We start from the raw sequence: 27681 nt of genomic DNA on the forward strand, positions 1-27681 counted from the left end.
AAATGATATTGTATTTTGGATGGTGATAAGTGAAATGAAGACAAATAAGCAGGTGAGAGTGATAAATTCCAGAGTGAGATATTTACAATTTTAAATAGACGGTGGGTTAGACACCTCTTCTATCTTTAAATCTCTGGACTGCAGACTCTGATCAGTCAGATACAGGTACAACCTGGTAGCCACCACCTTCCTCTTGTCTCCCAGTCTAGGGCTGCTCTGTTGTTGACAAGATGTGGGACACACCTCCCAGTGCCCAGTCCTATGCATGCCTGACCCAGATTGTGGGTTACTTAATGTCCTTTGTTGGTTTGCAAACTCACCCCCATACGTGCAGGGCAAGAAGAGACCAAAGAAAGAGGCAGGCTATTCCAGATTGGTAGGTGGCTGGTTTCGTAAGAAAGGGGACTTATATATGTGACTTTTGTAGATGGAGGCAAGCTGAGTAGACCTCCACACCTGCCTGCCACGTTTTAAAAGCCTACAGAGGCCTTAAGTGGGTTCAGTCACAAATACCATCTAGATATAGCAATAACACCTTACCTTCTCAAGGCCGAGTCTTTGGAAGAGCTCCAACTCTGAGGACTGTAGGCAGAGTGTACTTCTTAAGGACAGGGGTGGGCGTGAGCACCTCTGACTGTGCAGGTCCAGCTTGAGGTTCAACCAGGGGTCATGTCCTCTAGATTACTTTCTCCAACACCCACAGGGGCTAACCTTGGAGCTGACAGATACATGCTTTCTCCTTTCATTTCTACCTGCCCCCGTAAATGAAGGCTTCTGACGGACCTGTTGAAAGACTTCTCAGTTGGTCCTAAAGGACTGAGTGACCAGTCATCAATTTCATCCTTGTTTTGGCTCATTCTTCCTGCTTTGCCCCTTCCCTCTGTCTTCTGATCCCCAAAGTCACAATCCCCAATAAAGTACACAGAAGCATCTTTCTCATATTCTGGTTCTTTTGGTGGAATCTAAGCAAAGATCATAGCAGGAAAGGGCCCATTGAGAAGATGCCTTCTTAAATGGGAATTCATTGAGCATTTAAAATGGTTCAGTGATCGGGGCGCCTGGGTGGCTCAGTGGGTTAAGCCTCTGCCTTTGGCTCAGGTCATGATCCCAGGGTCCTGGGATCGAGCCCCACACTGGGCTCTCTGCTCAGTGGGGAGCCTGCTTCCCCGTCCCCCTCTGCCTGCCTCTCTGCCTACTTGTGATCTCTGTCTGTCAAATAAATAAATAAAATCTTTTTAAAAAAATGGTTCAGTGATCTATGTTCTATTACTATCATCTCTTATTTCATTGTTAAGGAAACTGGGGTTTGGGGGGATGATGCAGCTGCCCCAGGGTCACACAGTGTAGAAGAAGACACGGAACCCAGCTAGTGTGTCTTCTGGCTCACTCTCATTCTGGCCCCTCTTTTTTCCCCCATTGCATTTATTACTGCCTTTTCAAAAGTTCCAGTTTTACTAGTGAAGTCAACAGGAACGTAAGAAAGAGTTATTTTCATGTCAGGATCTCACTTAAAGGAAAATTTATAATGAGGATCCAGGTGCTAGTGATAATCATCATCATCATCATCATCTTACTGTGTTAGTTAGTATAGGTTAGACTTTGCTGCACTAACAAAAAACCCCAGAATTTCGGTGGCTGAACATAAGATCTCATTTTTGTCCATGTTATATTTCTATGGTAGGACAAGCAAGGGTTTCCACTCTGCATTGTTTTGTAATCTAGACTAATGGAGCAGCCACTAGCTGGAGCATTGCTGGTTGCTCTAGAAGAGGCAAGGGTGCCCTGGAGGGTCTCACACCAGCAATTACATATTCTGTATGGAAGTTACATATGCCACATCTGTTCACAGTTCATTAGCCAGGGCAACTGTACCCAACCCACTGGGGCCAGGAAGCAGTCCTACTCTATGTACAGAGATATTTGTTGAACAGTGTTAATGACTGTGTCACACCTACTGAGAAAGCTTCAAGGGGAAATGAAACTCGGTGATAGAGGCAGGTTCTCCACTGTTATCATCTTACCCTCTTATAGAGGTTGTCTCTGTATATCTCTATATCTCTTATAGAGAGCATCTTCTCTCTGAGGTGAGGGAGACGGCACTATATGTCCTGGAGTGTGGGGCAGGCTAGTCGGTAGAATAGGTGACTCTTGGTCTCCGAGTGTTGAGTTTAAGCCCCACGTTGGGCATAGGGCTTGCTTAAACAACGAAAGTAAGGAGGCCTGGGTGACAGAGACCATTAAGTGTCAGACTCTTGGTGTTGGCTGAGGTTGTGACGTCGGGGTCATAGGACTGAGCCCTGAGTCGGGCTGTGGGCTCAGCATGGAGTCAGCTTAGGTCTCACCATCCTTCTGTCTCTACACCTCTTTCCCCATACCCCCCATTCCTGTGTATGCTCTCTTTAAAATAAATAAACCTCAGAAAAGGATATCCTGCTTTTTAAAAAAATTATTTTCTGAGTGCTTAGCTTAAAATGCCTAGGGCTTAGCTTAAAATGCCTTTCAGTTGATTTTTATTATTAATATTTTAAGGAAGGATAGCAGTTGCTCCAAACCTCCACAGGCATCAATACTTCTGGAATAAATGATGACATTCCTTTTAACCTCAACATGGTTATGTTTTATTTATTATTTTATTTGTATATGCCCTATTTACTCAATGACACTCACAGGTTATACACTGCCCAAGTAAGTACACGATGTAGACGGCTTATCGCTAGCTATTATCTATAACATCAGCCACCATTTTGAGCCTATCTAAGTACAAATTTTGTTATTCAGTTTCTTGATATAAGGAAAATGAGAGAGGGTTCCTATATCGATTTGATTCTTTGTTCTAGATTTTGAAACATTGGAAAAGGCTTTTTTTTAAGGTTTTATTTATTTATTGGTCAGAGACAGAGAATGTGTACAAGCAGGGGGAGTGGCAGGCAGAGGGAGAAGCAAGCTTCCCGCTGAGCAAGGAGCCGGATGTGGGACTCGATCCTAGGACTCTGGGATCATGACCTGAGCTGAAGGTGGACACTTAACTGACAGAGCCACCCAGGTGTCCCAGAAAAGGTGGATCTTAGCGTTTCCTTTGTCAAAAAGAGTATATTTGCTGTTCTTTGAGAAATGCCTTGATGTTGGCATCCCATACGAAACCGAAGTTAGCTACCTTCAGCTGAGGTGCATTGTCCTAGCTTCATCGGACAACATCCCATCAGAATCTTTATTGCAGAGTAGATTGTATCCGTATAGCTATGGCTTCCTCCTCATCATTGCAGCTCGCCATTTCATCCTGGAAAGAAATGAAATTCTTGTTAATTATTGTTACATGGCTTACACTTTCCCAACCTCGGTTAGCTGCTCCTTATGCCTTTATTTCCTCTTCCTTTTATTTGGAAATGAATTATTTCATAGTTTATCTTAGGATCTTCCAGGTAGCGAAAGCTAACTGCATGCTATGTAATTACCAAAGTGATCTTTTATTTTTCTACTTTATTTTTTAAAAGATTTTATTTACTTATTTGGCAGACAGAGATCACAAGTGGGCAGAGAGAGAGGGAGGAAGCAGCCTCCCTGCTGAGCAGAGAGCCTGATGCGGGACTCGATCCCAGGACCTGACACCATGACCTGAGCCAAAGGCAGAGGCTTAACCCACTGAGCCACCTGGGGGCCCCTATTTTTCCACTTTAAAAATGCCTTTTTCCAATTCTAGGCATGTTGGGTCCTCTCTTACACCCACAAAAAATTGTTGTGACCTTGTAAGACATACCAGTGCCCCCCTTGAACTTCTTCTTGTGGGACAGTGAAAAATATGAACAAATAACATGTAACAGAACCTAAGAACACCTGTTTTGACGCTTTGCCTGGAGACCAGCTGGCATTTGATTATTATAATAAAGGATGATTAGCCCAAAGCTATCCCAGATTGAAAGGGCTGGCAATCTTGTTCCAAGGAGAGTCCTCCCTTTCTTTGGTAAATCGGTTAGTCATTTACTGAATATTTAACCAGCATTTCATTGTGAAGCTCAGAATGGATGAGTGAATGTTGTGGTCAGGTTTAAATTTTAGGAAAATTGTGCTGTAGCAGTGTGAGGCATAGGCTGGAAATGAGAGTTGTAGTGACCCAAGCACTAAGTGATGAGAGACCAAATTAGAACGGTGGTGGTGGGAATAACGAGGAGGGACTGGGTTCCGAAACTCTCCAGAGGGAGGATCTACACTGTTGACTTGTTGGCTGCGGGGAGAGATGAGACGGAGCACGAAGGAGGAGGCTCAGTGGTTCACCTGACAACTAGGTGCATGGTGGTACCATTGCATTCACTGAAGTGAACACCCAAGGAAGAGTGTGTGTGTGGGGGGGTGGGGGGGTATCAAGTTAGTAGCAGAGGAGCTGTTGAGAGAGACATGAGGAGTTAATTATTTGGAACCGGAAGCCAGCAGAAAGTTTCATCGGTGTAATACACTTTCCTTGTATGCCTGGGCTCTGGCTATAGAGTGTGGCGATTCCATACAAGTGGTAGTTAAAACCATGGTGTGGATGAGATCAGATCAAGACCCTGGGTGCACTGAGAAGAGCTCCCCCTCCTCTGTTCCACTACTGGATGCTTCTCTCAGCTCTCATTGTCTCCTGCCTTAGAAACCCTCTCTGTACTGCTCATCCCCACCATTACCTATCCCCCATCCAACCCTCTCCCACGTGGTTTGGCCATTGTATCCAGCCTGCTCTGGCTAAGGCAGCCGGGTTTTCTGTGTTGCCGCATCTGAGGAAAATGCCAGTGTTCCGGCCTCGAAATGCCCAGATGGGGCAGCATTCCCAGAGGCCTTCAGTGCTGCTTCATGCTGCTCTTTGTCCTCCGCTGTGTCACCTGCCGTGCACCCTGTCTGAGCACTGTAGGGACACTGTTTATACCTCTCTGTCTCACATGTCCCCAGGGAAAACATCTCGTGAGTCCTTGCTTGCGGCCTATCTTGCCATTAGGTTCAGACCTAGTCTGGGGGCCTGGACTGTAGGTTGGATCCCAATTACCCCCTTCCTCCTCCTTCCAGACCCTTCCATGACCTCCTATCCTTCCCCATTCTCGCTCCCTGCCCGCCCTCATAGAGTGACATACAAACTGCCCTAGGGGCTAGTCCTTCCATGAAAATTCCCTTGCAAATATAAAATAAAATGAGTTTTAAAGGGGAGGAGCTTTTAAAGGAACATAGGCTTGCTGCAGAAATCATTCAGAAAATGTAACAATGTACAAATAAAAATTTCTAGTATAATTACCCAGAAATCATCACTCTTCACATTTTCAGTAATTTCCTTCCCAAGATGTACCTCACATTTATTTTACTTAAAAGTAAGATTATACTATACATGTAGTTTTTTTTATATAGGTAGTTTTTAAAAAGTCAGTTAAATGTGTGTTAATAAATAGAGATGACATGATTTTTAATGGAATTGCACTTTGTTGGATGTTACTCTCTTTTAATCAATCCTTTATTAACAGGTAAGTTCCAATTTTTAAAAATATTTTATTTATTTATTTGAGAGAGAGAATGAGAGAGAGAACATGAGAAGAGGGACGGTCAGAGGGAGAAGCAGACTCCCTGCCGAGCAGGAAGCCTGACGTGGGACTTGATCCCGGGACTCCAGGATCATGACCTGAGCTGAAGACAGTCACTTAAGCAATGGAGCCACCTAGGCACCCAGTTCCAATTTTTTATATTGGAAACAAGGCTATGCTGAATGGCCCTATATGTAAATCTCTGTGGGCTTTATTTGTGTGCATACGTGAGTTACTTCCTTAGGAAATACTCCTAGAAGGTAAGTTACTACATCAAACTATTTATACTATAAAACCTAAACTCTATTGCCAAGATGCCCTTCACTTAACTTCTACCAATTTATGCTCCTGCCAGCAATGTATGGGAGTACCCTGATCATCATAGCTTTGACACATTCTGGGTGTTTTTTTTTTTTTTTTTAAGATTTTATTTATTTATTTGACAGACAAATCACAAGGAAGCAGAGAGGCAGGCAGAGAGAGAGAGAGAGAGGGAAGCAGGCTCCCTGCTGAGCAGAGAGCCCGACGCGGGGCTCGATCTCAGGACCCTGAGATCATGACCTGAGCTGAAGGCAGAGGCATTAACCCACTGAGCCACCCAGGCGGCCCCATTCTGGGTGTTTTAAAATCTTCACCGAAGGGCGCCTGGGTGGTGCGGTTAGTTAAGCATTGGACCCTTGGTTTTGGCCCAGGTCATGATCTCAGGGTCCTGAGGCCAAGCCCTGCACTGGGCTCCATGCTCAGCTTGGAGTCTGCTTAAGACTCTCTCTTCCCGGCCTCTGCTTTCAGCTCAGGTCATGATCTCAGGGTCCTGGGATCAAGTCCCGCATCAGGCTCTCTGCTAGGCAGGGAGCCTGCGCCTTCTTCTCTCTCTCTACTTGTGATCTCTCTCTGTCAAATAAATAAAATCTTCGGGAAAAAAAAAAAAAAAGACTCTCTCTTCCCTCCCTCTGCCCCTACCACGCTTATGCTCGTGCTCTCTCGAATAAATCAATCAATCTTAAAAAAAAAAAAAAAAAGAATATGTCAAAACAGGACAACAGTGATTATTGTTATTACTTCGAGGTTGAGGTTAAGTAAAATCTTTTAGGGGATGCCCGTGTCCCTTCATCCAAGTAGAGCTAAAGAGTGACCTCTCTGTAGTGAGGTATCAACTGGCCTTGGAGGACTTAGAAGAGGGATGGATTAACTTGACAAGGCACATGGAGGTTTCAGTCAGGCTTGGGAACTCTGGTTTGAATGCTTTCTTACCTTGTTTTCCGTTGACTGTGAGTGACAGTTCTGACCCAGAATGTAATGCTTTCCAAAGGCACATGAGACAGTAGAATCTGATGCCATGATGGCATAGATGACAGGCTCTCCAGAGGCCTATAGCCTTGACCGGGGCAATGACATTACTATTTTTCACCATTGAGTGTCCAGCTACTGCCAGAACAGTGCCAGGCACACATTAGATGGTCAATATTTGCCAACTGAATGAGCAGGTTTCAATCCTTTATTAACAGGTAGTTCTACTTTTTTAAACAGTTTTATTTACTTATTTGAGAGAGAATAAGTAGATAAGTAGCTTATCAAATAGCAAGACCTAGCATTAGCATGAATTCTTCTAAAATTCTTTCATTTCATACAGTTTTAATTAGAGGAATACTTTTTTTTTTCTGAGAATAAGGTTATTTTCTTTTTCTTTTTGTTGCTTGAGTAATTGAGTCTACACTGCTTAGTCAGGCGTTTGAAGTCCTCCATTATGATATGTTCTCAAGTTACTCTGCTAGGCTTACTAACTTTCAACGGACACCCGTGGTCCAACTAAAATGGAAATTATTCCCTATTTTTATAAATGAGCCCTCACACTGTTCTTCTTGTCATTGAATACAAGTTTGTTTTATTTATTTAAATAAATAAATAAATAAATATTTGTTTATTTATTGTGTTAGCCGCCACACAGTACATCATTGGTTTTTGATGCAGTGTTCCAAGATTCATTGCTTATGTACAATGCTCAATACTCCATGCGGTACGTGCCCTCCTTAATACCCATCACCAGGCTCACCCATCCCCCCAACCCCTTCCTTCTAAAACTCTCCATTTGTTTCCCGGAGTCCGTGGTCTCGCATGGTCCGTCTCCCATTCCGATTTCTCCCCTTTCATTTTTCCCTTCTCCCCATGTCCTCCATGCTATTCCGTATGTTCCACTAATAAGTGAAACCGTATGATATTTTACTTTCTCTGTTTGACTTATGTCACCCAGCATAGTCTCCTCCAGTGCTATCCAAGCTGATGCAAAAGTTGGGTATTCATCCTTTCTGATGGCTGAGTAATATTCCATTGTCACACTGTTATTCTATTCGATTCCCTCTGACCAGATCCCTTCTCTTCTGTTAAGACTTCTCTGAGATTACCTGTGACGACCATTGTGATGACACCCCCATATCCATTCCTGTTTTCTTTGTCACTTGCCCAATTTCCATTTGAGAACTATATCTTCCCCATGTGGGGAGAAGTCCAATTCCATTCTGATGTAAACAGCAGTGAAAGCAATTGACATAATCATACATCCCGGCCATAAATCAACAGTTAAGGGTAACCAGCAATGGGCATGTGAATCAGATCATACCAGCAAGAGGCAGAGATGAGAATTAGCTGGGGGTTGCTCCCTTTCCCTGACTGAGATGGGGATGCACGTAGCTCTGGAAATAGCTGGCAGCCATCTTGGTTGGATGGAGCTGACATGATGGGAGGTAGAGAAAGAAGCTGGTCCTTGACAATATCCTCGAACACCACAGAGCCCATCTTCTGTCGGCTTTCAGTGAAATGAGCCAATAACTCATCTGTATTATTGTATATATGACCCAGTTTGAGTTGGCTTTGTTTTTCTTTTTTTAATTTGCACATAATGCTCCTCTGCTCATAAGCTGGCAATTCATCTTTCTTGTTAGCACTTCTACAATCTTCCTGTTAGTCTATAGGAATAATAGACTCTACTAATACATAGTATATGCACTAATACACATATGTGTGTATAGTCTACAGATATACATACTATCTAGTATAGTGATTTGTTCACAGCCATGGCTAAACCCATTTTTTAAAAAAAATGGCTCAAGGGTGAGTGAACTTCAATGGTTATAGAGTTAATCTAGGTCAGTGGATTTACCTTATTTCTCTGAAAATTTTATGGTAAGGTTTAAATTGTATATAAATATAAAGGCTAAGACATAAACCTCTTAGGAGAAAACACGAGGGTAAATACCCATGACCTTAGATTTGAAGTTGATTCATAGATATGAAGTAAAAGCAAAAGAAGAGAAAGAAATAGGTAAATTGGACTTTATCAAAATCGAAAACCTTTCCCCTCAGAGAACATTACCAACAACGTAAAAAGGAAACCTACAGAACAGGAGAAGGTATTTGTAAATCTCCTATCTGAGAAGGGTCAGAATACAGACAAAACTTTCACAACTCCATAGTAAGAAGATAACCGAATTTTTTTTAAATTTTATTTATTTATTTGACAGACAGAGATCACAAGTAGGCAGAGAGTCAGGGAGAGAGAGAGAGGAGGAAGCAGGCTCCCTGCTGAGCAGAGAGCCTGATGTGGGGCTCGATCCCAGGACCCTGGGATCATGACCCGAGCCGAAGACAGGGGCTTTAACCCAGTGAGCCATCCAGGTGCCCCGATAACCCAATTTTTTAAATGGGCATAGGACTTGAAAAGGCATTTCTCCAAGGAAGATACACAAACAGCCAGTAAACACATGAAAAGATGCTGAGCGCCATTAGTAATTGGTGAAACGGAAAGACATCACTTTACACTCACACACTTGTGAGGGCTGTGATCACGAAAGCAGAGAGTAAATAGCATTGGCAAGGATGTGGAATGTCCCTGCTGGCGGGAACGTAAAAGGGTTCTGCCACTGTGGGAAACAGTTGGGTAGTTCCTCAGAAAGGTGAACATAGACTCACCATACTATCCCACACTTCAGTCCTCAGTGTACATCCAAAGTAACTGTGGAACAGATACCAAATGAGATACATCTGCATGCATGTTCCTAGCTGCAGCTGTTCACAGTAACCCAAGGTTGGAGACAACTCAAGTGTTTATCCCTGGATGAATCAGTAAGTAAATGTGGTCTATCCATCAATGCAGTGCTTTTCAGCCATAACAAGGCATGATGGACTGGTACACGCTACAGTGTGTATGAGCTGCGGAAACATTATGCTTAGTGAGAGAAGACGGGCACAGAAGGTCATATATTGTATCATTCCATTCACAGGTAACATCCGGGGTAATTCCGTAGAGACAGAAAGCAGGTTAGTGGTTGCTGGAGCGTGGGGAGAGAGAAAAGGGAAAGTAACTGGTTACTGGGTATAATTTCTTTTTGGGGTGATACATATGTTTTGGAACTGCATACAGGTGGTGATTGTACAACATTGCAAATGTATTAAATGCTACTGAATTGTTCACTTTGTTTTTTAAAAAATATCTTTTATTTATTTTTTTAAAGATTTTATTTATTTATTTGACAGAGAGAGAGAGAGAGAGCGCACACAAGCAGGGTGAGGGGCAGGCAGTATGAGAGGGAGAAGCAGGCTCCCTGCAGAGCAGGGGAAGCTGGATGTGGGACTCTATCCTAGGACTCCAGGATCATGACCAGAGCCAAAGTCAGTGGCTTTACCAACTGAGCCACCCAGGTGCCCTATTAAAATATTTTTTATTTATTAATTTGACAGAGAGAGCACAAGCAGAGGGAGTAGCAGAGGGAGAGGGAGGGGCAGGTCCCCTACCAACCAGGGAGCCTGATGTGGGGCTCGATCCCAGAACCCCGGAATTATGACCTGAGCTGAAGGCAGACACCTCACCAACTGAGCCAATTGTTTGCTTTGAAATGGTTTCTGTGATGGGGATTTTACCTCCACATGAAAAATGTCTTCTATGAATGAGTCAGAGCAAAACATGCTGACATGTGTTTAATACCTGGTTAACAAGTACTTTTCAAAATTGAATTAATCGATACTCTGATTCTGAGCTCAACTTTCAAAATTGATAGGACGGAAGTCAGGATTACCTGAAGTGTGGGATGTACTTGGAAGTACAAGGATGTACTTGGGAGGTAACATGGGCAAGCAAGGCTTTAAATAACTTTGCCTCATACAGTGAGAAATTTAATTTCTTTTCAGGGATTTTAGTCAATGTTTAGTCCTGTGAGTGTGTCACTGAGAGAGGCTCAGTTTCGTGTCGGGATGTTTGCTGTTAGTATGTCTAGCCTCTCCAGCACATGCTAAGCCCAATTTTCAACAAAGAGAGAATAGGCTTCAGGCTCAGTGCCCTCCGTGGGCAGGGCTGTCTAAGTGATCTTAATATCATGGTTGTTTTCTGTATGTTTATTTTTACTTTTACCTTGTATTTATGTTACATGACACCTGTTTTCTACTTCAGTGCTTTGCATTAGACTTCGACAGTGATTTCCTATATAAATTAATTTCAGAAGAAATGTGAGTCAACAACAATGGGTAAATAATAATATAAATGGTGTGAGGACTTGGGGAAAAACCTAGGACTCCGATGAGCACCAGCATAAAGATACACTTTAGATTTGGAATATGTGCACCTGAGTGTCTCTCTACACAGCCAGCCGTGGACCTGCCACTGAGCCCCTCTGTGCTTTCGGTTTCTGCATACCTCGCGGAACCTTTACAGCAGATACTTTACAAATGTAAATCATTATTGTTAAATTATTTGTGTTGGATAGCGTCTGTATTGCAAGAGCTGCATTTCCCAGGGTCCCTTGCCAGCACCGTTCTGGTAAGGTGTCGTTCCTCCAGGGAGATGCCCTCCTGGGATGGGAAAGGCACAAGGAGTGTGTCTTTCTTCCTCTGGCAGCCGGGGCTGACATAAGGCTTCGGAAGACACATATTTTTGCAGGGAGGCGAGACTACAAAGAGCGCCCCTGACAGTTACCAGCTTCCAAGCTGCAAGGCAGCCGTGACATTGGCAGTGATTCCATGTCATTTCCTGTGATTTCTGACTATGGGGCAGCAGTTTCCTGACATCGATCGGGTCCACATCGAGCGCTGGACTGACCCGGGAGTTGGTGCTGGTCCCCTTCCCCCATTCACCCCTTCCAAAGATTTTGTGCCTCTGATTCCCTGTGTTAAATATCTTCCTGCTGGGTTAAAGCCTCTGCCTTCAGCTCAGGTCATGATCTCAGGGTCCTGGGATTGAGCCCTGCCTCCTCGGGCTCTCTGCTCAGCGGGGAGCCTGCTTTCCCCCACCTCTCTCTGCCTGCCTCTGCCTACTTGTGATCTCTCTCTCTCTCAAATAAATAAAATCTTTAAGTATCTTCCTGCTGGTAATACCTTGAGTAGTTTCCTGAACCCTAATGGAGATATGATTAGTTGTGTTAAAATTTTTAAGAAGCTTCTGTTGAATCATAATACAATAAGAGTTAACATTTGTTGAATGTTTACTAATTCCTAGTCATTGGGATAAGCCATGTGCATGTATAACCTCATTCAGTTCTTTTACCCTATGAGGTAATTTCTATTACTGTCTTCATTTTGCAGAGGGGGAAACTGAGGCAGGGGGTTTCTCCCTGACCTAGGCTCAGAGGTGACAAACAGTAGAGGAGGGATTTGAACTCAGGCTCTCTGAATCGAGTGTTCAGTGACTACACATCATATCATCTCACCCCTGCACACACAAAAAATGTTACTTCAGGTCTCCAATAAAGTCTACTGTAGGTCTGAAACCAGAACTGTTTTGGATTTCAGAATTTCGATTTTTAGAAGGATGACAGGACCTTGTAATCAAACACACTGCTAGTTATGTAATGAGATGAGGGTTCATATGGAATAAAAAGAGGCCATACATAGCCAAAGGAAAGTGCAGTTGCTACCAAAGGAGTTTAGGTGCCACACTTAGGGGGAAAAACACTTAAGTTTCTCAAAACTTTTTAGATTTCAAAATTGCTGTTTAAGAATTATGGACCGACAGTCTTCATGAAGTGTTAGCAGATAGAAAAGAGAACTTGAGTAGATAAAAAAAAATTTTTTTCCTCCATCTATTGTTTCATTTTCATTGAACCTGTAGTACTGGCTACTTGTGACCACTCCTTTCTTTTTTTAGCCAAAGCATGTGGGCAGGAGCTTGGTTCATGTCTGTCTAAGTCACAGTGAATTGCGAGTACATTTACTTTGTAGACACCAGAAGGTTAAGGTCATTGTGGCGTTTCGCTTGTCCAGAGTGGCACCCCTTCTCACAGGACAAGAGCCCATGAAACCATCAGAAAGACGCCCTGGAACGCCTTAGGATCTTTTATGGTTCACCTTGTTCGTCCATAACTTGACCTTCTTACACCACATTTCTGTTAGTTTGGATGACGTTATTTATTAAGGTTTTAGCTTAAATATAGCTAAGTGTAGCTTTAGCACTTTATATTTAATTAGCTTATTTCAGTTATCAGTATGTGGGTAGCAAACCGCCCTATACTCAGTGGCTTAAAACAACAATTGTTGCTTCCATTGTTCATGGGTTGGCGAGGCTCACTTGAGATGTCCTGATTTGGGGTTTCTCATGGGGTCCCAGGTGCTCACGGCATTGGAAGGCTCAGCTGTGCTGATTGCCCAGGATGGCTCACGCACATGCCTCGCAATTTGGTGCTGGCTGTCAGGTGGGGACACAGCAAAGGTTGTCACCTGTATGGGACCACGATGTGGAAGCTGAGTTCGGGGAGGGAGGCCACTACTACGGGTCTCTCAGAGACCCAGGCAAAAGCTCTAAGACTTCTTATCATTCTGGCCTTAGAAAATATTCAGCCTCACTTCTGCCTTATTCTTTTGGTCAGAAGAGAGTCACAGAGCCAGCCCAGATTTCAGAGGAGAACAGTATACGAAGATGTGAACATTAGAAGCATGGGTCCCGGGGTGGGGGAGTCTTTGAAAATTAGCTGCCACACAGCTCACATGGATGCAGGTACACAAGGGTTTAAACATTAATTAAAAAATCATACACACAGAGGCAAAAGTTTTATCACTGTAAAATGGGGACAAAAATGTCTCGAAATAGTACTGCATGTTTATTTCAATATCGTATAGTACTTTTTAAATACAACTCTTGTTTTTTTTTTTTTAAGATTTTATTTATTTATTTGACAGAGATCACAGGTAGGCAGAAAGAGAGGAGGAAGCAGTCTCCTTGCTGAGCAGAGAGCCCAATGCGGGACTCGATCCCAGGGCCCTAAGACCATGACCTGAGCTAAAGGCACAGGCTTTAACCCACTGAGCCACCCAGGCACCCCAAAATACAACTCTGTTCGAGGAGATTTGAAAAAAATAAAGGGCATGGCGTCGAGGAGGTGGTCACACGGAGACTTCAAGCACCACAACTTTTAAGTCGAGCAGGGAGAGCTATTCTCTAGAGCTACAAAAACATAATGAGACCCTTTCCAAAAGATAGGGCATCCTTGTGGATTTCTGGCAAACCGTGATAACCATTTCGTGATGTGAGCAGGCCGGCGGGTGAGCAAAAGGGCCCAGGAGATAATGAAGGCAGCCTTTGTAGCTGGAAACCGGGCATTCTTATTTGGGTTGTTGTTGGCTTGTTTTGGTTTTTGTTTTGTTTTGTTTTGTTTGAGTCACAGACCCTTTCGAGCTTATGATGGGAGTTGGGAACTGTTCACCCAGAGAACATGGATGTTTGTATACCTTTGTCCCTCCCTCCTCCTCCTCTTCATTCCTTCTACAGTTATTTTTAGAGAGTTGTTTCTGTACCAGACACTGATCTGGACCAAAGGATAAAATAGGGAAGAAGACAGATAAGTTGCCCAATCTCATGTCATGCACATTCTTAAGATAGAACCCCACCCCCCACCCCAGGGGTGCCTGGGTGGTGCAGACGGTTAAGCGTCTCACTCTTGCTTTAGGCTCAGGTCAGGGGATCCAGCACTGGGCTCTGAGCTCAGCGTGGGGTCTGCTTGAGATTCTTTCCCTCTCTGCCCCTCCTGCTCGTGCTGTGTCTCTCTCTTTCTCTCACGTATAAATAAAATCTTAAAAAACAAACAAAAAAAACCAAACCCAAGTACACCAATACATAAGACAACTCCAGCTAGTTGTAAGTAATGAGCTACGAACACAGCATCTTGCATACAATTTTACAGAGCTCACTTTCTTCCACAGACTTTTTCCTCACTCTGCATCGATAACTTCTCTTTTGAACCAAAGGAGAACTTTTTCCTCTGAGCAGGGTGGATGTGGCTGTTGGCTCTCTGTTGCTTTTTCACTTAACACCGGGTGCACAGATATTGACCAGTCTGTCTTTTTCCCAACAGCGAAGAACAATTATATGCAGCGTCATTGTAGGTGACTTTCCTAACTAATGGGAACGGCATCAGTTCCTTATGAAATTTCAGAACGTACTGCTTCTAGTGAGGATGAAAACGTGCACAGCAGAATTTTCCACATAGCCACGGGTTCACGTTTCAAATTCTCAGTTTACAGGAGACTCAAGGGACCTATACTGTCATCTACATTCTGAAAATGACAGGGAAGGATGGATGATTTGGAGCATTTTTTTCTTTATGTTCTTATGTTCTCACTTCAAACTGTACTTCTGGCTTCAGTGAATTATAGCATCCTATGGGGTAGGGTTTAACATGCACTCTTACCTTTGTCAACATTTTGATTATTTCCATTATCCTCACATAACTTTTGCAAAAATGAAATGCAAATATCCATCTATCTTATTCCATTGGAGTACATGAGATGTAGTTCTCAGCCTTTGGTATTTACAAAATATTTTAACTGGTAATACAAACTTACTCTGTAGGTCTTTTGACTTTTTGGTGCTTTCTTCATATCAAGCTTTTACCCTTTGTATTTTATTTATTTATTTTTAAAGATTTTATTTATTTATTTGACAGAGAGAAATCACAAGTAGATGGAGAGGCAGGCAGAGAGAGAGAGAGGGAAGCAGGCTCCCTGCTGAGCAGAGAGCCCGATGCGGGACTCGATCCCAGGACCCTGAGATCATGACCTGAGCTGAAGGCAGCGGCTTAAACCACTGAGCCACCCAGGTGCCCACCCTTTGTATTTTAAATATCTGGCATTTCACATTGGAGTGACTATAAAAATGGAATGAATCTAATATAAATATAATGACTTAGGGGTCAGCAAAATAAATACTTGTTTATTTTCAGGAGTAAGTTTTTAGTAGAATAAAGTCCACTCATCCTGTTAGATATTGTCTACAGTTGCCCTCATGTTTACTGTGTTTCCCCTTTAAGAAGAAGTTTGCCCATCGCTGATTTGGAGGAAAAATGATTTTATCTTTATTTCCTTGATAATCATTGACATCAATTCTATGTTTACTGTATGTCACAGAGTAGTGAACACTAGATATATAAAGACAAAATTCTGTGTTTGCCATTTAACAGTACCTTCAAGATGCTTAAATACACAAAAATTTTGACAAGCCCCTGAAGTTATACCTACGAACAAATACTAGTTTTATATTGAAATGACACTTTTTTGATTTCGGGGAAAAGGTGGGGATTTCTGAACTTGAACTGTACTATAGCGTCAGAGGGCGATTACTGAAGCATAAAATTGAATCAGTGGTGCTCATAATTAGGTCCAAAATAAAGTTTTAAAAAATTACCCATGTAAGTTTTAGAAAAAACATCTGAAATTTCCACTTTATTTTGCCAAATAAGCCTCTGGCCAGAGTTGTTCATACCAGAATCCCATTAACTAGTGACTTGGGGTTCCTGTTTAATGATGTTTGCAGTGATGTCCCTTGAGTAATATTTCTTGTGTGTCTCTGTGGTTCCCAAGGTCTCCTTAAATGATTACACTCAGCCAAAGACAGGGCCATTTAATTCAATAAACACTGAAGGCCTATAGTGTGCAAAGCAAACCGTTGGTCCAGCAGGGCTACAAAGCTGTATGAGTGGGGGGGCTCCTGCCTTTTAGAAATTCAAGTTATCTCAATCAGGGTAATCGCTAATCAGAGCACTCCAGAGCTTCTGGAGAAGTGTTTCCCAAGTGTTTTTGGAGAAGAAGTTTCCCATGTCCTGCCAGCTCTTGATCTTTTTTTACCCCAATTCCTATATCCAGTTTTGGATCAGACTTACTAAACATCAGTCTTCACAAATCTGGTTTAAATGAATAGTCAAAGGGAAGTATTAATTTAAGGAGTATATGTGCAAGTAAGAGCAATGCTTCTGAGCTACAAGGAGCCTTGGAGACCATCTAAGACCCAGTCTTATGCCCAGGTGGTGAAGTTTGTGTCCTCCAACAGAGGCTGTGACCCTACTACTCTCCATCCTCTGTTTCCATATTGCACACAGCACCCAGTTTTTTGGTGTCCGTTTTCACCAGCTGGAAAAAGATAATGACAACAGTGCAGAGTTGCCAGCTTTGGTAATTCTAGTTCCTGGAATCAAGGACAGGAAGCCTTTGTTATTTGCACACCCTAACTTTTCTAGCTCCTATTGAATAAATCACTTAACTGTCAGCTAATTACAGTGTTGGAAAGTTTACATCATTCATCTTTTTATGGCACCTCTTAATGGAAGACTCCGGAGATTAAAACTCTTGACAATTTCCATGACATAAAAAAGGAAAGCTGACCTAGAGAAAGATGGGACAAAAGATGAACATTCGGAAAATTTTCGGCAGCAGTGGGATCTGAAACAGTAGCCTATTTAAAGCCGCATAATTTGAACACTTGAAGTTCCTGAAAAATGACAGGAATGTGATTTCCGTGAGAAGCAATACCATTTTATGGAAGGAATGATCATTTTGCACCTACTACCGACCTGGCACTTCCCCGTTCCAGGAGATAACCTGATGAGGAAATCACTATTATTATGTCACTTTACAGATGAAGAAACCGAGGCACAGAGAAAATTAGAGTGTGCAAGCTCTGACAGCTAGTACGATGACCCAGAAATGAAACACGCGGCAATCTGGCCACTGCTCCGCCGGCCTCACCCCTGCTCTCACCCATCCCTTGACCTTTCCGATTGGACAGCCTAAGTGGGTCGTTTCCGCGCGCTGCCTCGAAGCCCCGCTCCAGGTTCAGGGTCTGCAGCGCAGAGCGGGTCCCTCTCCCCTCGGCCGCCGAGGGTCAGACGCCCCAGGATCCCGGGGAGCTGCGCCCGCAGCCCGCAGCCCTGGAAGCGCGCCCCCGCGGACGGCGGGAACGCGGGAGCGGCGCGCACGTGCCGCCGGGAAGAGGCCGCCCGGCCGCGCCAAGATGGCGGCGGCCGCGGCCGCAGCGGCGACGGTTGGCGGCGGCCCGTGAGGCGGGCGGGGCCGGCGGCGCGGAGGCGGGGTCCCGGGCGAGCCGCCCTGGGAGGCGGGGGCCGTTTCCATAGCGGCGGCAGGAGGTGTCGCGCCGGGGAACTTCCTGGTTCCCGGGCTCGGCTTCGCCGGGATCCTCTTGGAAGGGAAACAATGGGGCGGAGGGCACTGCGGTAGCCGCCGCCGCGCCGGGACCTGCTCGGCTGCCCCGACTCCCCGCTCTGTCCCCTCCCACAGCCTCCGCCGACGGGACCGGCCGGAGGTAACTTCATTTCCTCATCTCCCACCGCAGGGGGCCGGCGGCGGCGGCGGCGGCGGTCTCCGGGGTTTCCTCCGGGCAGGGACTAGGGTTGGCCCCGGGGAGCCGGACGCCGCCATTCCCGGCCCCGGGGAGGTGGACGGAGCCTCGGCTCCCTGCCTCAGCCCTCGAGGGTCAGGCTCCGGAAACGTGCGCGGGGCCGTGCCGGTGCCCCCTGGAAGCTCGATCGTGGGGCTCTGCGGGCTTGACTGGCAGGCGGGCGGGCGCCGGGCGGGGGGCGCGGGGGGCGTGTGGGGAGGGTCTGTGGGGGACGGTGCGCAGGGGGGACCTGATCGCCGGGGAAGGGGGCGGGGGGAGGGGCCGGGGTCGGCCAGGTCCTGGGGGAGGGGAGCCCCGCCGCCTCCCCCTCCCCCGCGGAGCAGGCTCGGGTCCCCGGGAGACGTGTCTCCCTTGCAAGTTTCACTTGCGTCCTGCGGAGTCCGAGTGGGCAGGACTGAGGCAAACTTCGTTCTTTTAAATTACTGCCTTCGAGCCGCGGAACTTTGTTTCGACTGCGCTGGAGGATGGGGTGAATGAGGGATCGGGAGAGCCTGCAAATCTGTGCGCCTTCGCGAAGTTTGCAAAGTAGTTTAGAGCGAACAGCCGCGTGATGGTGCGGCGTATCGAGCTCGCGGGTATTTTAATGCCAGGAAATTCGAGGAGTCCGTGGAGCCACGTTTCTATAAATGCAAAGATATTTCTATAAATTGGATATTAGCTCTTTCCGCCTCCCCCATTTTAAATCCACAGTTGCTTTTTAGTGAGGAGACTTGAACAGGAGTGAGATGAGCCCCTTCTGGGACTGGGAGGGATGTTTGAATTGGGGGCAAGACCCAGTCATAGGGAATAATGTGACCCAAATGGGGGGCGGGGGGAGTGGGGACACGATCCTAAATATTTTGCTTGCTGGAAGAAACCGAGTTTAATCCTGTATTAATCCGTTTATTAATGGAATTAAGTCTCTGGGATACATAATATTTTCTCGCTCAGAAAAGTTGCACAGTAACTTCAGAGATCCATCGTGGCCAGTCCCCTCACACGTGGAATCTCTGGGAAGTTCTATCAGAGGGAAGTCAGGGTACTTTTTTCCTTTTGTGAAGTCGTTTTAATAAGAATTAAGCGAGCCAGCATCAAATGAACAGTGGTTTATTTGCTTTTCTCACTCTGTCAGACCCTAAAATTAAAAATACTTCTGAGTTTGCTGTTTTTGATAATAAAGTTTGTGAGCATGGTTTATTTAGTTCATGTTTTTACTTAAAATGAATATTGACCCTATATTATAGTCTGTCTAGGCAAGTGAAATATGTCAACATATAAAAGAAAATATGCTAATAAAAGTATAAATTTGGGGGCACCTGGGTGGCTCAGGGGGTTAAAGCCTCTGCCTTCAGCTCAGGTCATGATCCCAGAGTCCTGGTATCAAGCCCCGCATAGGGCTCTCTGCTCAGCAGGGAGCCTGCTTCCTCCTGAGAAGGCATATTCCATTTAGATAGAATTCACTTGTATTTAGAATCTTTTTTTCCCCCATTAAAAATTATCTCACTTTTTACAGTAGAAGTCAGTTAAAAGGAATATGAATTTGAAAGAAATCTGTCTTCTACCACATTTCCTGCCTCTCTGCCTGCTTGTGATCTGTTTGTCAAATAAATAAATAGAATCTTTAAAAAAAGAAGTATAAATTTTTAAAAGAAAGCAGGTATCTTGAGTTAACAGACATTCCTTTGCTGATTATACAAAAAATTAGTGAGTCGTCCCAAAGGCATTTGAAGGAGCATCTTTTGCCAAACATTAAGAATTTGGGCCCTGAGTCTTGGTGTTTGTGCCTACTTACTGTTTTGAGCGAGCCTGTCAGACTCCCTGGTGTACTTGTTTTTTGAAAAGGATAGTCCATTATCAGTTTTAACAGTGTTTTGATGTGGAATGTCTCCTAGTGAGGACAACTGCCACTGCTTCAAACAAGCCAGTAAGTGCAAGTGTCAGCCATCTGTTAATTGACGGGTTATCCCTAGCGTTTTTGGGGAACCAGGACAACTTCCCGGCAGGGCAGATTTCAGTCTGGGCCTCCTGTGCCAAGCAGGGTTTGTACTGTCAGTCTTGGTCACCGTGTGTCCATCTATCTCACATTCCTGTTCTGTGTTGTAGCCTGTGAAGGTGGTTGAAAAAGAGGCCAGTAAATTAGTTAGTGGCAAACTGAAAACAAAATGACTTTGGTTAAAATGGGCTAGGCACGTTAAGACGGTCTGAAGCTGGCAGAAGTCTTTGCCACAACCTTAAAAGTTTGGGAATTGCTACTGCAGTTAGAGAGCAAGAGGCAGGTTATGTGTGCAAGTTAACTTTAACCATTCTTGGTTTGTTTTAGTGCAGTGGTATTGTTATCAACAATATTCTAACCCCTTATTACCAGAATGTTATCGTTTGTTCCTTCAGAGTGATTTTTGAAAGGCATATTCCATTTAGATAGAATTCACTTGTATTTAGAATCTTTTTTTCCCCCATTAAAAATTATCTCACTTTTTACAGTAGAAGTCAGTTAAAAGGATATGAATTTGAAAGAAATCTGTCTTCTACCACATTTCCTTATTACTATATTAGAGTTGCAAACACTTGGATTCTCGACTTCTATGCCATTTCCATGTAAATTACTTAATTTTTCAGGTAAATAATTTTTAAGGGCTTGTTTCTTTGTAAAATCGGGGGGAATCATCAATTCGGATTTGTTCATTCAGCAAGGATTTCTCCAGTGCCTGCTGTGTACCTCACGAACCCCTGTTAGGGGGTTTTCAACTACAGGGGGATAAGTCCTTTGAAGTAAAGCACGGGGAGCTGTAAAACCTGTGACCCGGGAACCTAGCCTGACTTGGGGGTGCTGGGGCAAGCCTTCCTGAGGGCGTGACTTGTAAGAGCTGAAGGATACGGAGGAGTTCATAGGTGAAAAGAGGAGTGAGTGGGTAGGACACCCAGGATAAGAGAAGAGCGCGAACACAGTGCCTGGAGAGACTGTTGTCAGTGGAGGTTAGATAAGGATGCGCGTGTGTAAGTTAGCTCCCCACACGGCTTGGCAGCAACTACTGTTCCTCGTGTAGAGAAGGCTCTTGGCACCATACTCCAGCCATCTGAACGAAGGGCTCAGTCTTGTTCCGCAGCCATTATGGAAAGGGAGTCAGCCCAGTTGACTCTAGACCTGCAAATGACTCTCTGTACACTTAGGTGTCTAGTTTATTAAACTGGCACCATTCACTTGTGAGTTTCTGTATCTGAAAGACGGAAATTAAATGTTGAATAAGACTCTTTGATTTCTTTACAGAGATACTATAAGATAGGAATATAGCATTTTTTTTTAAAGATTTTATTTATTAACTTGACATGGAGAAATCACAAGTAGATGGAGAGGCAGCCAGAGAGAGAGAGAGAGAGAGATAGGGAAGCAGGCTCCCTGCTGAGCAGAGAGCCCGAAGCGGGACTCGATCCCAGGACCCTGAGATCATGACCTGAGCCGAAGGCAGAGGCTTAACCCACTGAGCCACCCAGGTGCCCCGGAATATAGCATTTTGATTTAAATTTGCTAGCATGTTTCTTTGGAAGAGCTTAGGCTACCTTACTTAAAATACCTACTTCTCCCAAAATGATAGTAGTAATCCATCCTGAAATGAAATATATTTATTAAGCAGCAGGTAGTTTCATTTGCCTATAGGAAGATCAGGAGTGACTAGAGTTTCATATCTTGTTTGCTTTCATGTTTTTGGCACTAAATAGGTGTTTAGTTATCCTCTGGTAGAGGTACCTGTTGCATCTGTGTCTTGCTGACATTTGGGGGTGTGTAGAAAAAGTTATAATTGTATCCTGGAATTTTCCTCTCACTAAATTAACAGGTGAATTAAAAAATATTATTTGTGAATTTAAAAATATTGTGAAAATATTTTCACATATTTCATGAAAAATATACTTATTTTTCATGAAATAAGTGAAAGAAGATTGTTTTTAAGCTTCTTAATATATTAATTTTAGTAATTTTATATAGATCAGTAGTGGCAAATTAATATTTTATTATGGAATTAATGCAATATTTATAAGCTAGTTGGCTCCCCAGGGTTTTTGTTCCCCTTCCTTTTTATTCAGTTTGGACATTTTAATGCTTGTTAGCATATCTGTAGTAAGATCAGAAGAGAGAAGGTGAAGTAAAATTTTGAGAAGTCAGTCACAGCAGGAAGAAATTGAATAGATGTGGTTAAAATTTATAAGAGTTAGGTATATATACATTGGCCAGGTAGTTCTGTGTCTTTTGCTTATGACTTATAAAAATGAATTGGCATACAGTAGCTGCTGACATGAATGTTTAAAATTTTTAAAAAATCTATTTGTCTTTCCTGTTTTTTGTGTTTCTTTTTTCTCATTTTAGCTTTGTTTTTGGTTTGAGAGGAGAGTGCATGGGTATAAGTGGGGGGGGGGGGGTTGAGGGAGAGGGACAGGCTCCACAGTCACTGTGGAACCAGATGTGGGGCTCAGTCTCATGACTCAGATCGTGACCTGAGCCGAAATTGAGGCAGACACTTACCTGACTGAGCCACTCAGTCGCCTCTAGATTGTCTTTTTAAAAATGATTATTTCATTTACCTTTTCTTTATTAGCTTGGGATTTTGTATTCCTTTGCTGTTTCTTAAGTGTTTGCCCAAGAAATTCTAATATGTTTTCTCATCTTATCAGAGTGTAGTATTAATTGAGATTTCCCCTCTCTTTTCCAGAGAACGAACCATTTTAAAACATTTAAGTTAATTTTCTTTCTTCTTTCTTTTAACCCATTTCATTGTTACCGTGTTTTAAAATGCATATGTATTTTAAACCCCCAAGCTGTATTTTTTACACTGTCATTATTCAGTCAGACTTACTTCATTTTCTTTTCCTTCATTCCTTCTCGTGTTACTGACCTTCCAATTGAAATAATTTTCCTTCTTCCTGAAGAATACCCTTTAGTGTTTTCTTTAAAGTAGGTATTGTATTGACAAATTTTCAAACTTTTTATTTGAGAATGTTTTTATTTCACCTGCATTCTTGAGAGATACATTTTGCTAGGTATAGAATTCTAGACTAGAGGGGTGCCTGGGTGGCTCAGCAGGTTAAGCCTCTGCCTTCGGCTCAGGACATGATCTCAGGGTCCTGGGATCGAGCCCAGGATCTCTCTGCTTAGCAGAGAGCCTGCTGCCCCCCCCCCCAGCCCCCACCTGCCTCTCTGCCTACTTGTGATCTCTGTCTGTCAAATAAATAAATAAAATTCTTAAAAAAAAAAAGAATTCTAGACTAGAGATACATACATACATATAGTTACATATTAGTCCTTTGGAGAAGAGATTATTCTCTAATATTTGGCTTTGTTTCTATTGATAGGTCAGTTATAGTGTATCACTTCTTTATTGGTAACATGTTTCTTTCTCAGGCTGTTTTTGAGATTTTCGTTTTGTCTTTGGATTTCAAGAAATCTTGTCTTGCTTGGGATGTATACCTTTTAGTGATGCGTCTGGATGTCTTTCATCAGTTTTGGATGGTTCTTGGCTATCTCTTCAGATACTGCTTCGTCCGCATTTTCTTGCTTTACTCTTGCTGGGACTTCTGCTCCGTGTTGTCAGAGCTCACCGACCCCTCTGTGTATTTCACTTGCCTTTTGTATTTTCCACTTTTCTGTTTCTTTTCTGTAATGGGTATTTTCTTGTAGTCTCTCTTCCATTTACTAAGTTAGTCTTTACCTCAGTCTAAGCTGCTCTAAATGTTACTCTCTGGGTTCTTAATTTTGGTTGATTGTATTTTGCAGAATTTTGTAGAATTCCAGTTTGGTTCCTTTTAAAATATGCCATGCCGCCTTCATAATTTCTAATTCCCTTTTCAAAATTTTCAAGCTTTGCACATATCTCTTTGAACAGAGGAAGCTATCCCATAAGTTTTGTCTGTGATCTTTTATTTCTTGAGGGTCTTATCTCCCTACGTGCCTGCTTATCTTTGATTCCATACTGTTCATTCTATTTGAAGAGATATTTCCAGAAGTAATTACAGATTTAGGTAAAGATTTTTCTGTTGCTTTTGCCTGGCCCTTGGGATTACCTTTATTCAAACTGAGGTCTTTTTGTGCCTATGGAAGGACTGGTTTAGTTTACTTCTGTGTTATCTCTTCTGGGATCAGCTTTTTGGGGTCTTATTCCAAAGCGGGGGATGGCTCCCTTGGTGGATCTTGTACTCTGACATTTTGTCTTCCTTCCAGTTTTTTGGTTAGGCAAACATTTCCAGGAGCGAAGAAACCCCAGGGTGCCTTGCTCCTCTCTATTCTCTTGGACTGTGCCTGGTAATTCCTTGTTACCACGTCAGTTCTTGGATTACCATCCTACCCCACTTTTTTTTTTTTTTAAAGGTTTTATTTATTTATTTATTTGACAGATTGAAAGCGCACAAAGGGAGGCAGAGCAGCAGGCAGGGGGAGAGGGAGAAGCAGGCTTCCCGCTGAGCAGAGAGCCCAACATGGGGCTCAGTCCCAGGACCCCGAGATCATGAGCTGAAGGCAGTCATTTAACCGACTGAGCCGCCCAGGTGCCCCCCACCCCACTTTTTAAATTAAGGTGTCATATACATATTATAATGTGCACTAATCTTAAATGTATACCCTAAAGGATTTTTATAAATGTAATGAAATGTATAATCGTACCCAGTTGCTCAGTATATAGAACATTTTTGCCACCCCAGAAGGCCATGTTACACACCTTCCCCATCCATGGTACCTTCCTTCCCTGCCTCAGGGAACAATTACTCCGTTTTCTATCACCATAGACTAGTTTTGCATTTTTTGGTTTTCTAGTCAAAATAGTATCACATGGTATGATCTATTCTCTTGTGTCTGATCTAGCTTTTATCATTCAGCATTGTGTAGTATCAATGAAATTTAGCTATGTTGTTGCACATAGCAGAAGTGTTTCTCTTTTGTTGCCCTGTACTTGTTCTAGTTACTGTGGCACCTAAAAAATTGCCTCAAAACTCAGTGGTGTAAGCAGAGACAACATTTATGTTCTGCCCAACGCTGTAATTTGGGCAGTGCTTGTCTTAGCTTCTTTTGGTTTCAAGTTGGGCTGCTCGAAGGCTGGGCCTAATAGTATTTAAAGGTTTGCTCACATGTCTGTTGGTTGATGATACAACACCTAAATGTGGCCTGAGTGTGCTCACAGCTCGGTGGTGGCAGTGTTCCAAGGGCCCATCCTGCACCCGCGTGCGGTGGGGAGAGGCGTGGAGGGCCGATGAGCCAGACAGACGCTGGATTGCCTCTTATAACTTGGCTTTGAAGCTTAATGCAGTTCTCCTAACATTGCGGTCTATTCTTTGAGGCAGTTAGGAGCCTGCTTAGGTTTAAAAGAGAGGTGAAGCCAACTATACCTCTTGATGGCGAGAGTTGAGATTCTGGAAGAGCATGTGAGACCAGAAACACTGTAGTCACCATTATTGGAAAATATAGTGTGCCATGGGAGTAGCCTCATATGCAAATCTGTCACAGTTTATCCGTTCTGCTCTCAATAGGCATTTCCATTATTTCCAGTTTTGGGCCATTACAATAAGGCAGTTGTGAGTACTCTTCTATGTGTATTTTGTTGGATTTATGCACTTCCTTCTTTTGGAAGTATCCTTGGGTATGGCACTGTTGAGTAATGAGTAGATATAATTTAGCTTCTGTAGTTATTATCAGTTTTTCAAAGTGGTTACGCCATTTAATATCCTCATATTTTTAAGAATTAAAAAATATATATATTTGTCTAGCCTTTTCTTTTTTTTTTTTTAAGATTTTATTTATTGATTTGTCAGAGAGAGGGAGCATAAGCAGGGGGAGCAGCAGGCAGAGGGAGAAGCAGGCTTTCTGCTGAGCAGGGAGCCCAGTACGGGACTCGATCCCAGGATCCTGGAATCATGACCTGAGCCGAAGGCAGACACTTAACCGACTGAGCCACACAGGTGTCTCTTTGTCTAGCTTTTTAATTTGTCTTTAAAGCAAGACGATTGGTGTGTAATATGTGGTCTAGCTTTGTTGGAAATGTAGGTCCCTTATCTTATCTTTTGCTTTCCCAGCCAAATGCTTAATTATTAGAAAATGGGGACTAGGTAGAATAGTCTGATTGTGAAGTAACAGTAGCAGTAATTTTTAAAGAAGCATTTTAGAATATGTATTCAAATTAGTGCTGTTTATAGCTAGCATTAGCGGGCCATCTGCATTAATTGCTGAAGAGAAATTTCTTTTCTTTTTTTTTTTTAAAGATTTTATTTATTTGACAGGCAGAGATTACAAGTAAACAGACAGGCAGGCAGAGAGAGAGAGGAGGAAGCAGGCTCCCCACTGAGCAGAGAGCCCGACGCGGGGCTCGATCCCAGGACCCTGGGATCATGACCTGAGCCGAAGGCAGAGGCTTTAACCCACTGAGCCACCCAGGCGCCCCGAAATTTCTGAAATTTCTTTTTACAATTTGCTTTCTGGGACTATTGAGCCCCGTCCCTCAATTTATATCACATTTTGTTTTTGATCCAATGCTATATCATGAGTTCGAATTCTAAACTCATTCACCAGACTTGCTTGGGAAATATTTTTCAATCGCACAAAATTTTTCCTACAAAATTTATAATCTGCCATCACAAAGGATTGCCAGAAGAATGCCGTCCAAGTTCAGGGTTACTTTTGACGACTTCACTACTAATAGTCATTTTAACTTTTTTCCAAGTGTCATTTGAATCTTTGAATCTGATTTGCTTGCTCGCTCTTTCTTTCAACCAACATTTTAGACCAGTTTGTTTCAGCTCATACCTGGTTTTCTGCAATAATTTATTGATTGATCCTACTAATAATAATGTTTAGGAAGTTAGAATTCTCCTAGTTATTCATTGAATCAAGATTGGTTTTTAGGTCATAAATCTTACGGTGCTAGAAAGAGAACTTGGGGCGCCTGGGTGGCTCAGTGGGTTAAGTCTCTGCCTTCAGCTCAGGTCATGGTCTCAGGGTCTTGGGATGGAGCCCCTCATCGGGCTTTCTGCTTAGCAGGGAGCCTGCTTGCCCCTGGTTCTCTGCCTGCCTCTTTGCCTACTTGTGATCTCTCTGTCTGTTAAATAAATAAATAAAATCTTAAAAAAAAAAAAAAGAATGAGAACTTAAAAATCATTTCAACTTGGGGTGCCTGGGTGGCTTAGGTAGTTAAGCATCTCTTAATTTTGGCTTGGGTCATGATACCCTGAACTCTGGGATCATGACCTGAGCCAAGGCAGATGCTTAACTGATGCCACCCAGGCACCCCTACATAAATGAAATCTTAAAAAAGATCGTTTCAACTTATTTACTTAATAATAAGACCTGAATAAAGCTGAGTCAGTAGTAGTTTATAAAAAATATTTAGTTTACCAAATCACTCTTTCACGCGTAATCCCTTGACAGTCTTGAGTGGTAGGTGGGTTAGAAATTTTAACTCTGATTTCACAGATGAAGACACTCTCAGAGCACTGAAGTGACTTGATCTAAAGTCCTAGAGCTGGGTAACGGCAGAGCTG

The 27681-nt window shown here is 43.3% G+C and overlaps 1 protein-coding gene across 2 annotated transcripts in view; it reads left to right on the forward strand.

Moving 5' to 3' along the window:
• Window positions 1-17802: 17802 nt before the first annotated feature.
• Window positions 17803-27681, forward strand: part of USP6NL (USP6 N-terminal like) — a 166372-nt gene continuing 156493 nt past the window's right edge. For both annotated transcript variants that reach the window (XR_014314488.1, XM_082742207.1), the window contains exon 1: window positions 17803-18099. The gene's annotated coding sequence lies outside the window, so the exon portion shown is untranslated. The remainder of the gene's footprint in view (window positions 18100-27681) is intronic.

This window comes from Mustela nivalis (assembly GCF_964662115.1).
Source record: "Mustela nivalis genome assembly, chromosome: 7".
In the NCBI taxonomy this organism is placed as follows: domain Eukaryota; kingdom Metazoa; phylum Chordata; class Mammalia; order Carnivora; family Mustelidae; genus Mustela; species Mustela nivalis.